We start from the raw sequence: 14,459 nt of genomic DNA on the forward strand, positions 1-14,459 counted from the left end.
AAATCATATCACATAGCAAATAACAATAATACGTATTCGTACTACAGCTACCAACTATACTTATTTTCATGCATTCATAAAATCAAAACATGGAAATAGACTCATCGCAAGTCTAATTTCCATATATCATATACTATAATCATATGCACTCACCTGAGCCTCACTAGTCAATACAAGCACTTATGAATCTTGCACATTCTTGTATCTCCGAATCGTCTTGAAAATGTCTTCAATTGATATCTACACGAATATACAACTTATATGAATATCGGAGTTCGAATTGCTTATAACCAATCAATTTAACGTAAGCTGAAAGAAACACTGAACTTAGCATTTTATACTCAACAATATCGGTATTCCCCATATAGTACCGATACTACTCTTATATGGTACTACCCTCCTCGGTACCGAAACCATTTTTAGATTCTGTATTTACAATTTGATAATGGTATCAATACTAGACACTTGGTATCAATACCCCTTTAATAGTACCGATACCACCCTTTAGGTATTGATATCTTAATATTTCATCTTCTTATCATATGGTATCGTTATTGTTCTTTCAGTATCGATACCTATGCTAAAATTCTACTCATTTTGCTTTGAAGTATCGGTACTGGATGAACAATACCAATACCCCATGCCCAGAATTTACTTTTTTACCTGAAAATTTTCCAAACCTTACTGAATTTCCACTCTATTAACTTCTTTCAATTAATCAAACTCAAATATACTTACTCAAACCATCTTATATCACTTTAACACCTCCAAACATCCAATACTCATTAGAACACTTGAAACTAAAAACTTTACCAATTACTCAACATGTTCTTAATTCATTTCTATCACTTTGAATCTCTTATTTCAACTCATGACAAGTAAAATTCAACTTCAAATCCATTTACTTTCTTTTTCAACAATTAACTCAAAAACTTATTTTAGTTAAATCTTCCATAACTTGTCCATCTTTTAGTTTTTACTTATCTTTAAGCTACCTTAATCTTTCTTAATACCCAAAGAATCAAAACCTTAAAATGAAAGGAATAATAACTAAGAAGTATACTCACCTTATGCAAAAACCCACGATGGAGAGGGAAGAAAAGCTGAAGAAGGCTGGATACTCTTTCTCTCATTTCCCACGTGTTTATATCACTTAAGATGGAAGATAAAAATCTTTCATTTGAAAATAGCATAATACTCTTCCAATAATCCAACTTTTATATCAAGTCCCAAAAATTTCCAAAATAGATCCTTAAACTTTTCAAGTTATTATAATTAAACCATTAAATTTTGAATTCTTAAAATTTAGTCACTGGCCCTGTTTGGGATGTTAAATCTCCCCTCCTTTAAGTAAATTCGTTCTCGAATTTTCACTGCACCAATAAATGAAGATATTATCTACTCATATTCTATTCATATTCTCATGTTGCCTCCTCAATTAATCTTTCGTGTTATAATTAATAAACTTGGCTTTCATTACTTCAATTCTTTAACTACCTTTTTCCTTATACATCCATAATGTCACTTATGATATAGACAGTAACATCAATTTTTATCACTCAAAATCATAAATCAATCAATTTCCTTATCAATCTCTAATTACCTTGCAATAATAACCAAACTTTTATTCCATCATCATTTCAAAATACATGTCTGTCCTTAACAACTTGATCAAAGAGAGTACAATCATTCGACTATATCTTAAACTTCCTTAATACATATAAATCATTTTTTATCTCTCTGATTACATTTACTTAACCAAGAAACATAAGCTTAAACCTTTATCGTAGATGATTAAGACATACACTTTACAAAATCAAACAATCTTTCATACCACCTGACGTACTTTTACTTCTAATCAAACTAATAATCTATACCTCAATAATCCTTGTCATACCTGATCTGTTAAACTCCATCTTTTACTTTCCCCTGTCAATTTATTCCTTCAAAAATCAAGACCTCCTTGTAACATTGGTGTATTATTTCTTATTGTTCATAAACTTTTCATATCACTTATACTTATCTGATTACCAATCTTTATACATATTCCTAACTTCGATAATCAACACTACTTGCACAAAGCCTTATTCTTGTGAAATCCTTATTCGAATTACCACACATATTTTGTTTATATCATTTCAAACTTTCTACCATATCTCTAGTTTCCTTCAAATATACAAATTTTTTTATCTCCTTCACTACATCACATTTGCATGATCAAAATACACAATTATATCCAAATCCACGCCATACTTGGTTAGCTTAACCTAGCATTTTAATCCTTTAACTCTAACACACTTACTATCACATAATTTTGTTAATCAGCACCAGTTCTTTTAATCTAGAGCCAAACTCTCATCAAACCATTAATATACATTATTTCCAGTCGGAATTAACTCAGCAATATTTTACTTAACTTATCATTCCTGCATTCTTACTCATACAAAATGCAATTTCCTTAGTTCAAACTCAAATATTCCAACTTTCTTTATCTTATAAACTGATCACCGATGTACCAATTCTTAAACTTTTCCCAAACAAACATCACTTGATCTTTTAATATTCTTATGATAACATCTATCCACTCTACTCTATCTAGTCAGTGTAGTAAAGGAACTACTCCACCCCAAAATGATGGAAATCCTCTAACACTATTAGAATGTGTTTTCAATCTCCTGAAAACAATCCTCAACTTTTACAAAGGTGATCCACGAGGTGTCCGCCCTTCATCTTGCCTGGCCAAGGCAAGTGAATTTCTACCACCATTAGGTCCATCACCTATCACTTTTCTTCAGAAATTCTCATAACTAGACATCATATAACATAACAATTCTATTCTATTAGGAAGACATCATACTCCTTACACTATTAGATTAGAAAATTTTCAATTTGTGTTGGCATGTATACATTTGAAAACTCATTTGACTTTGGTTTAGGCCAAGAATCGGCTAAACCTTAGCTATGATACCATTAAATTTAATACCCCCAACCGTACCCGACCCGAATACGAATCCGAGGTGTCACATTGAATTTTCAAAATATTTACTTTTACAAAAGAACTAAAATTCTAGTTCGTATTGAAAACAAAACCGAATAATTTACATTAATTACAATAATATGATTTTACAAAACCGATCAGAGCAAATCTTGTTCAAATTTTTATTTACATGCCAACTACTTCATTATACAAAATACATACAATTCAATATTCTTTTCTGATCTGATCTTCGGAAAGGAGAAGCCGGCCTGTCTTAACCCTCTTTGCTCTTTAACCTTCTCGAACGTACGTGTGAAACATTCACATGCTAAGTCGATGACTTAGTGAGACATAACATATAATGGAAACTCTAAATACTTAACAATTCATAAATACTTCATACTATTATATCACACAAAACTATAGAATATTCATATAATCAATTGTAGACATACCCATATCTCGTCATTATCATCATTAACCAATTTCATATCATACAAAATCATGTACTTTCTTGTAGCAAATACATACCTGCACATGTCTCATCAATATAATCATAATCATTCAATCATCAATATTATTATCCTTAATCCATCTTATTATCAAATTTTGTACTTAATATTTATACACATCATTTACTACATTTCACACATCAAAACACATAATATCACACAAGGCTTCTTATGTTATATCTTTTATTTTCCCATGATACACTTGTGAGAACTAAAGATATATGAGTGCATTGAGGTTGTGCACAAATGTTGTCACCACAGCTCGTAATTTGCACAGAAGTGCACATAATTATCCTGAAGGACCACATAGATTTGCACCAAAGTGCCACATAGGTTTGCATTGAAGTGCCGCATAATTATCCCGAAAGACCAAATAATTGTCCCAAAGGACCACATAGAACCCTCGACTCTTGGCATACCAACTATAACCCTAGCTCTCATATCATATAACATGGACATTATCATTTGCTCTTATCACATATTCATATAGTCACACAATCATCACATCACTTATATCATTTCACATGTAGTCACACTACTAGAAAAAACCCCTTTAATGAATCTCATTGCGCGTCATCTATGGGTGAAAATGACACACAAATATGCGTCGTTGAAGCCACCGACATAAATCTCATATGACACGCAATTGTGTGTCATAAATCTATGACATGTATTTATGACACACATTTATGACGCGCATTTAGCATCATTGAAGCCCCTGTCAAATGAAGATGACACACATTGTGTGTCATAAATTTATGACACGCATGTATGATTTACATTGCGTGTCATTGAAGCACGTCATTAGAAAAGATGACACACATTCGTGTGTCATGATTGTATGTCATAAATTATATATATATATATATATATATATATTGTAGATTGTCCATCTAGCTCAGTTGGTATAGCGCAAGGCTCTTAACCTTGTGGTCGTGGGATCGAGTCCCACTGAGGGCAATTCATAACGGAGGTCTTCCACGGAAGTTGCTCTCTACCTGGCGTTGGGAGCAGTCTACTACCCTACCTCCCCTTTATCCATTATATATGGGAATAGGGTCAACTTTATATTTTACAAAAGTAATTCATTTGCAACAATATATTCACATTAATTTATCAAAAATATTGTAATCATATGTTGATACAAAATATCACGGCATAATAAAGTTTGCCACATAAGATACCCATTCTTTGCGAATATCATCAATGTCATCATCCGTGTATTCTTCCTTCCCATTGCCAACCTAAGTGAAAATATGAAATAAGTATATGATTTATACTTATTTAAAGTGAAGTACATAACTATCAAAGAGTATTAAAATGACCAATTTTACATATGCATTCTTTGAAGCATATGTAAAAATAAATTTTACGCATTTAATTAGTAAAACTTCACATATAAATTATATCCATTAACACGGCACGAATTCATAGTTTTTAGTCTTGCTAACAAGTACTTGCATTAATTTGTTTAGAATAGCATCCTACTTCAAGTCCATATGATAGTTGTATGACTAATATTATGTATGATATGACAACAAAAAGCACCAAAATTGTACTGATTAATTTTTCTTCCAAAGAAAATTACTACTAAAATTACAACCAAATGAACCAACTTGGACCCCAGAGAGGAAAATATGAACATAAATAGTACCTTAGAAATCAAGAAACGAAAGGGTATTAAATGTTCTAAGCTTTCTTATTCATGGATTTCGATTTACAGTCTCCCGGCAAAATTCGTTCATATGAAAAACAATTAGGTAAAGTTGGCTCCAATTGCATGATTCATCATTTTTTTCCTCAAACCATGCATGAAAAGGCTTGAAAATCCTTCGCAGGTGCATATGAAAAAATGCGTTCATTTTTTTCCTCAAACCATTCATGTAAAAGCCAGAACAAAACAAAACAACACAATGTAAACTGGACAAGCTTACCTTATTCAACTTAGAAGGGAGCCTTAACTGATTCATTCCAAACATATGCACTTCGATTAGAGGCATATTCGACATCATCTTCTATTGAAAGTCTAATATATTCTCTATGTGCAAATCGGTCCAACTCTGTCAATGTAGGGTTCTCACGCTCCTGATTGTTTCGATACAAACAATGTTGTTATCTGAAACTTGCATCGAAGTATGATGATTTACAATTTCTGGTAATGGTAATATTAAAAGAGCTAACGTAACACATTTACCTGACGAATTAGGAATGTATCACGAGTCTCAAAGGCCATGAATTTGTTCATATTAAAAAGGATGTTGAAAACACTTCCAGAAAGTTTAGAGCCATTCAGATCAAGCAATGTGACATAGCTCTCATCCTGCAAATGTGGCATAGTTGAACATGTAAAACATTTTATCTACATTTGCAGTGTATACGAAGGAGCATTCAGTGAACACTCAAGACCTAAAATCCCAAACCAAGATATGGTAAAAGTAGTTCATTGTATAACTAGCTCATTAGATCACACTAAAAGATCTTATTATAAATCATCCATTAATTACCTACTTCAGGAGGAGCATGAGAGATTAAACTCAATTTTCCAGAAACCTACCTTTACACCAACAGAAATCTAAGTTTGAAATTACAAGCAGATCTTAGCACAAAATTAGTAAACAGCTGAAACTGTAATATGCAGTAATAAGATGATCGAGGCATACTACTATTTTATATTATACAAATCCATGTTAAGCTTCACAAGTCATTTAATGGGAGGGTGGATTACACAATTCACTCCATAGCCTGATAACTTATCGATCAACTGATTTACTTTACTTTCCATTGGTTGTAGTCGAAGCTGAACACCGACTTCACTAAATCTCTAGGGCTCTGACGGGGTAGGAGACATAGAAGGCTTAAAATCGGGATACTGAAGGACCATCCAAATGCATAACTTGGAAAAAGTTGAGCCTACCGGTCTCCGACATATCCCTATCCGACACTCACAACCAAGTAACATGCTTAAAACCATACCTCTGAAAAAGCCAAGAAGCCTAATCCAGTAGCAGCAGCAATCCCCAGTGTAACAGACAAGCCATCTGATCCGACCTACATATTATCACAAAATTATAGAAGAAAACGAAAGAAAAGGTAAGCAAGTAAAACTATCCAACAAAGAACATGAAATAGAACTACAAATTTGATTGTTTATACATTTTGTGTCTTGTTAGTTCATTTTTGCTGAAACATATGTAAAAATTTCCCAGTGCGATCAAGATTTAGGAATTGTATGAGGAAAAAAATGAAATGAAGATACATACCCCTAAGGCCCCACATAAAGTTTCTGTCAAGTTGCTAATATCAAGACCTTTCTTGGTGGTATCCATTGAAGACCACTATTCTGCAAATTTGCAATCAGTCTCATGATGCAATTGCTAAATTAAAGAACCAAAATGACAGAAACAAAAGTTATCTTAAAAAACAACATCAGACAAAATTTGCTAGATATATGAATGTAATAGAGCAATCTAACCTTGCAAATAATTGAAAAACATAGAAGTGGTTGATTGCGTTAACTGTTTGACCAACAGTAAACAACCTATATAATGGGCAAGAGCCCGGCATGTTAAGACAAATATTCTTTAAGCTGAAATGCATGACTTGGTTTAAGATAGTTTAGTTTCACTCTCAGTCGCAATATCCATAATATGTTTTCATATAAACCCTCTCATATGCTCGTTAAATTATCAATAATCAGTCCCAATTATAAAAATAAAATATACGATTACTCAGAATTAATCTAGAAAAAAGGATGAATTTTTAGAACTTGGTGCAAATTCATCATCTTAAACCTACACTTTAGAAAATGGAAGCATAGCCATTGAAACTAAAGACTACAATGAGAACTATGCTACCAATCTTTCTTACTAACGATAACTGACCAGCATGATAAACAAGAATGTGAATCCCTTTTTCTATGCACCTTATTCTTCCATCAAGAAGTGCAAATTTCAACACTAGTCCGTCAAAGAACAAGTTTATACTCTTGCTTTAGTAATATGTTATTTCCATTTTATTAATAGTTTTAAACATAGAATTATAAACAATCAAACATATTAGAGACAAAACTATTTAATGAACAAGAGTGAATTGCATTCTTAGAAATTCACATGAAAATAGATTCATTTACAGGACTTGCAAGTTCAAATCTTAGTGGTTCCAGCATTTACCATTAGAAGTTAGTTTGGAAGCAATTCATACAATATTCAAATACCTTGGATATTGTAAAAGGAGGGGTAATATCAAAAAGTGAAAAAGCACCCAAAAACAAAAATTAAAATGAGACAACAGCCGAAGGTATCAAACAGATAAAAAAGCAAACCATATCTTTCCTGAAACTCAGGTGTACTCTGTAAGAATTCTAAAAAACCCATTCATAAAATCTAAAAAACTCAATCGAAACTGGAATAAACCCCCAAATTGAATGGTGGAATAGAGAATGAGGAATACCTTTGAATCAGTAACAACCAAGTTAAATTCGTTTGTTTTTCCTGTGCAGAACTTGGGTAGCTTTCGAGAATATGAATCTCGTTTGAACCTACACTCGGCCAAGTAGAGTGTTGCAAAATGATACCTCTGATTTTATTGCTTGAAGCACAACATTTTTACATCCCAGTTCATGTTTAAGGGCTTTTAGCTGAAAAGAGAAAAAAACAGTCGAAGGTCAAGTCTAAAAAACATACAACAAAAAGGGCTGAGCGTGAACAAGTTCAAGAAACATAGATGTCCAGAATATATACCCTATCTTTCCCTTAATTAAGTTCCTGCAAAACCAATATAATACATCAACCTCATTAGAGTCATAATATCAGAAAAAGCCAAATACCTCCTATATTTACTAAATTGAGAAACAAACAATTAGAAGCAGTACTAATCTACCGATAACATCTGGTTGTTTGCTTGGGCAAGTTGCAAGTTCTGCTGCCGAAACTTTTCCAAATTGAACTCAAATTAGAACCAGTGGATTGATGCAAAGAGAAAAAAGGGGGAAGCAAGTGGCGTGAACTTTGTTATCGAGGGGGAAGAAGCGGGAAATGATGAAAATAATGGGGGAAAATTAAAATACGACTTTTACAAATGACACACAATTAAAACTGTACTCCGTGTTTTTTCAAATTTTTTGGATTATGACTATTAAATATGACACACATTATTGTATGTCATAAATCATTCAGATTTTAAAAAACATGACATTTTTATGACACACATTTTTTCCAAGTCATAAATTAGCGTGTGTCATCATTCGTGTGTCATTAAAGGTACATTTCTTGTAGTGTTACATGGGTCATATCTCATAGCATATATCACATGTCTCGTGTAATATTTTCATGTGTTCACTTAGATCATTGTCTTATAACATATATCACATAACATATAATGCTAGCAAGATGTATTAATACATACATTTAATCAAATAACTTATATCAAATGACTTATTATTTATTCTCTTATGATCACCTTTCAACTCATATAATTTACGCACTTACTCTTATACATATATTAGTATAACCCATGTATCAATACAATATCATTTATCTTACCGATTTTCATAATCATCTATATCATATAAAGTTTATACTATTTTCATATATTCACTTAATTTAGCTTCACATATTTTGTTACCTAACATGTATTCACATCTGGTTTCCTATATAATTACCATACAAATAATATTAAATGTTAGTATAATAACTTATGTCATTTTTCCTAGATTATATCTGATTCTCATTTTATTATCATATATATCAATGCTACTTAACTTATCTCAATCTTCATTTAATCACATAAGTCCATTATATTAGTTCACATAGATCTAATTCATATAACATATACCTTGTTATCATATTTTACCTAAATTGTTATCATACAATATAATATATGCCATATAGTACCCTTAAACTTAGAACATTTCATATGGTTCATGTTCACATGTCATATTTTCACATAAGTACTTAAGTCGATAACAAATAACTATGTAAATTCCTATTACATGGTTTACATATTGTTTTTATCTTTTCTCATAGTCATATAGACACCTAGATCCTCATTACCTAACTTATATTACATGTCCATACAATCATTGGTATTTATACCATATAGCTTATACCATTTCCTCTTGTGTTATCACTTAAATCATTGTTATCCACATAGTTCATGATCACACAACTTATATCACAGAGTTACATCATTACATAAATCATATCACATAGCAAATAACATAATAATACGTATTCACATACTAAAGCTACCAACTATACTTATTTTCATTGATTCATAATATCAAAACATGGAAATAGACTCATCGCAAGTCTAATTTCCATATTATCATATACTATAATCATATGCACTCACCTGAGCCTCACTAGTCAATACAAACACTTATGACTCTTGCACATTCTTGTATCGCCGAATCGTCTTGAACCTGTCTTCAATTGATATCTACACGAATATATGGCTTACATGAATATCAGAGTTCAAATTGCTTATAACCAATCAAATTAACATAAGATGAAAGAAACACTTTACTTAGCATTTTATACTCAATAGTATCGGTACTCCCTATAAAGTACTGATACTACTCTTCTATGGTATCGATACCCCTCCTCGGTACTGAAATTTAATAATGGTATCGATACTAGACACTTGGTATCGATACCCTCAATCAGTATCGATACCACCCTTTAGGTATCAATACTTCTTAAAGATTTTATCTTCTTATCATATGGTATCATTACTTTTCCTTCAGTATCGGTACTGGATGAGCAATACCAATACCCCATGCCCAGAAGTTACTTATTTTATCTGAAAATTTTCCAAAACTTACTGAATTTCCACTCTATTAACTTATTTCAATTAATCAAACTCAAACATATTTACTCAACCCATCTTATATAACTTTAACACCTCCAAACATCCAATATCTCATTAGAACACTTGAAACTAAAAACCTTACCAATTACTTAACATGTTCTTAATTCATTTCTATCACTTTGAATCTCTTATTTCAACTCATGACAAGTCAAATTCAACTTCAAAATCCATTTACTCTTTCTTTTTCAACAATTCACTCAAAAACTTATTTTACTTAATCTCTTATAATTTGTTCATCTTTTAGTTTTTACATATCTTTAAGATTCCTTAATCTTTCTTAATACCCAAAGAATCAAAACCAACCTTAAAATGAAAGGAATGATAACTAAGAAGTATACTAACCTTATGTAAAAACCCAGGATGGAGAGGGAGAAGAAAGCTGAAGAAGGCTCTGGATACTCTTTCTCTCATTTCCCACGTGTTTTATATCACTTAAAGATGGAAGATAAAACCCTTTCTTTTGAAAAGATCATAATACCCTTCCAATAATCCAACTTTGATATCAAGTACCAAACAAAATTTCTAAAATAGAACCTTGAACTTTTCAAGTTATTCTAAATAAACCACTAAATTTTAAATTCTTAAAATTTGGCCATTGGCCCTTTTTTTGGGATGTTACAAATCTCCCCTCCTTTAAGTAATTTCGTCCTCGAATTTTCACTGCACAAATAGATGAAGATATTGTCTACTTATATTCTATTCATATTCTCATGTTGCCTCCTCAATTTAATATTTCGTGATATAATTAATAAACTTGGCTTTCATTACTTCAATTCTTCAACTAACTTTTTCCTTATACATCCATATCATGACACTAATCATATAAACAGTAACATCAATGTTTATCACTCAAAATCATAAATCAATCAATTTCCTCATCAATCTAATTACCTTGCAATAATAATCAAACTTTTATTCCATCGTCATTTTAAAATAACACGTCTGTCCTTAACAACTTGATCAAAGCGAGTATAATCATTCGACTGTATCTTAAAATTCCTTAATACATATAAATCATTTTTTATCTCTCTGATTACATTTACTTAACAAAGAAACATAACCTTAAACCTTCATCATAGATGATTAAGACATACACTTTGCAAAATCAACCAATCTTTCATACCACCTGACGTACCATTCTTACTTCTAGTCAAACTTCTAATCTATACCTCAATATAATCCTTGTCATTCATGATCCTTTAAACTCCATCTTTTACTTTCCCCTATCAATTTGTTCATTCAAAAATCAAGACCTCCTTGTAACATAGGTTGCATCATTTCCTTATTGTTGATATACTCTTTTCATATCACTTATACTTATCTACGATTAACAATCTTTATCACATCTTCCTAACTTCGATAATCAACACTACTTGCACAAAGCCTTATTCTTGTGAAATCCTTATTCGAATTACCAAACACATATTTTGTTTATATAATTTCAAACTTTCTACCACATCTTTATCTTCCTTCAAATATATGAATCCTCATCTCTTTCATTACGTCACATTTACATTATCAAAATACACAATCATATCCAAATCCATGCCATACTTGGTTAGCTTAACCTAGCATCATTTTTTAATCCTTTAACTCTAACACACTTACTATCACATAATTTTGTTAGTCAGCACCGGTTCTTTTAATCTAAAGCCAAGCTCTCATCAAACCATTCATATACATTTTTTCTAGTCGAAATTAACTCAACAATATTTTAATTAATTTATCAAGCCCATATTCTTACTCATACACAACACAATTTCCTTGGTTCAAACTCAAACATTCCAACTTTCTTTTTTTTATAAACTGATCATCGATATACCAATTCTTATACTCTTCCCAAACAATATCCACATCACTCGATCTTTTAATATTCTTATGATAACATCTATCCACTCTACTCTATCTAGTCAATGTAGTAAAGGAACTACTCCATTTCAAAACGATGGAAATCCTCTAACACTGTTAGAATGTGTTTTCAATCTCCTAAAAATAATCCCCAACTTTTACAAAAGCAATCCCTGAGGTGTCCGCTCTTCATCTTGCCTGGCCAGGGTAGGTGAATTGCTACCACCATCAGGTCTATCACCTATCGCTTTTCTTCAGAAATTCTCATAACTAGACATCTCATATAACATAACAATTCTATTATATTAATAAGACATCATACTCCTTACACTATCATATCAAAAAAATTTCAATTTGTGTTCGCATGTATACATTTGAAAACTTATTTGACTTCAGTTTAGGCCAATAATAAGCTAAACCTTAGCTCTGATACCATTAAATGTAACACCCCCAACTGTACCCGACCAGGATACGAATTAGAGGTGTCACATTGAATTATCAAAATATTTGCTTTTACAAAAGAACTAAAATTCTAGTTCGTATTGAAAACAAAACTGAATAATTTACATTAATTACAATAATATGATTTTACAAAACCGATCAGAGCAAATCTTGTCCAAATTTTTATTTACATGCCAACTACTTCAATATAACAAAATACATACAATCCAATATTCTTTTCTGATCTGATCTTCGAAAAGGAGAAGTTGGCCTGTCTTAACCCTTTTTTCTCCTTAACCTTCTCAAAACCTACGTGTGAAACATTCACACGCTAGTCGATGACTTAGTGAGGCATATAACATATAATGAAAACTCTAAATACTTAATAATGCATAAATACTTCATACTCTTATATCACAAAAAACTATGGAATATTCATATAATCAAATGTAGGCATACCCATATCTCGTCATTATCATCATTAACCTAATTTCATATCATACAAAATCATGTACTATTTCTTGTAGCAAATACATACCTGCACATGTCTCTTCAATATAATCATAATCATTCACTTCTTATAATCATCAATATTATTATCCTTAATCCATCTTATTATCAAATTTTGTACTTAACATTTATACACATCATTTACTACATTTAACACAGCAAAACACATAATATCACACAAGGCTTCTTATGTTATATCTTTTATTTCCCCATGGTACACTTGTGAGAACTAAAGATATGTGAGTGCATTGAGGTTGTGAAAAAATGTTGTCACCACAGCTCGTAATTTGCACAGAAGTGCCACATAATTATCCCGAAAGACCACATAGATTTGCACCGAAGTGCCACGTAGATTTGCACCGAAGTGCCTCATAATTGTCCCGAATGACCAAATAATTGTCCCAAAGGACCACATAGAACCCTCGACTCTTGGCATACCAACTATACCCCTGGCTCTCATATCACACAACATGGACATTATCATTTATTCTTATCACATTTTCACATAGTCACGCAATCATCACATTACTTATATAATTTCACATGTAGTCACATGGGTTATATCTCATAGCATATATCACATGTCTCATGTAACATTTTCATGTGTTCACTTAGATCATTGTCTTATACACATATCACATCGCTTCATATCACATAACATATAATGCTAAGAAGATGTATTAATACATACATATAATCACATAACTTATATCATATGACTTATTCTTTATTCTCTTATGATCACCTTTCAACTCATTTAATTTAGGCAGTTACTCTTATACATATTTTAATATAACCCGTATATCAATACAATATCACTTATCTTATCGATTTTCATAACCATCTATATCATATAAAGTTTATACTAGTTTCATATATTCACTTAATTTAGCTTCACATATTTTGTTACCTAACATGTATTCACATCCAGTTTCCTATATAATTACCATACAACTAATATTAAACGTTAGTATAATAACTTATGTCATTTTTCCTAGATTATATCTGATTCTCATTTTATTATAATATATATCAATGCTACTTAACTTATCTCAATCTTCATTTAATAACATAAGTCCATTATATTAGTTCCCATAGATCTAATTCATATAACTTATACCTTGTTAACATATTTTACCTAAATCGTTATCATACAATATAATATATGCCATATAGTACCTTTAAACTTTGAATATTTCATATGGTTCATGATCACATGTCATATTTTCACATAAGTACTTAAGTCGATAGCACATAACAATGTGAATTCTTATTACATGGTTTACATATTGTTCTTATCT

General features: G+C 31.3%; 1 long non-coding RNA gene across 1 annotated transcript; it reads right to left on the reverse strand.

Moving 5' to 3' along the window:
• Positions 1–8,062: 8,062 nt before the first annotated feature.
• LOC120170657 lies at positions 8,063–8,378 on the reverse strand. Its single transcript, XR_005520805.1, has 3 exons — positions 8,368–8,378; positions 8,229–8,252; positions 8,063–8,125 (listed from the first exon to the last, which is right to left on the reverse strand). It is a non-coding gene; the product is annotated as an uncharacterized LOC120170657 (long non-coding RNA).
• Between the last annotated feature and the right edge of the window lie 6,081 nt (positions 8,379–14,459).

Source organism: Hibiscus syriacus, unplaced genomic scaffold, assembly GCF_006381635.1.
Source record: "Hibiscus syriacus cultivar Baekdansim isolate YM2019G1 unplaced genomic scaffold, ASM638163v2 tig00111783_pilon, whole genome shotgun sequence".
NCBI lineage: Eukaryota > Viridiplantae > Streptophyta > Magnoliopsida > Malvales > Malvaceae > Hibiscus > Hibiscus syriacus.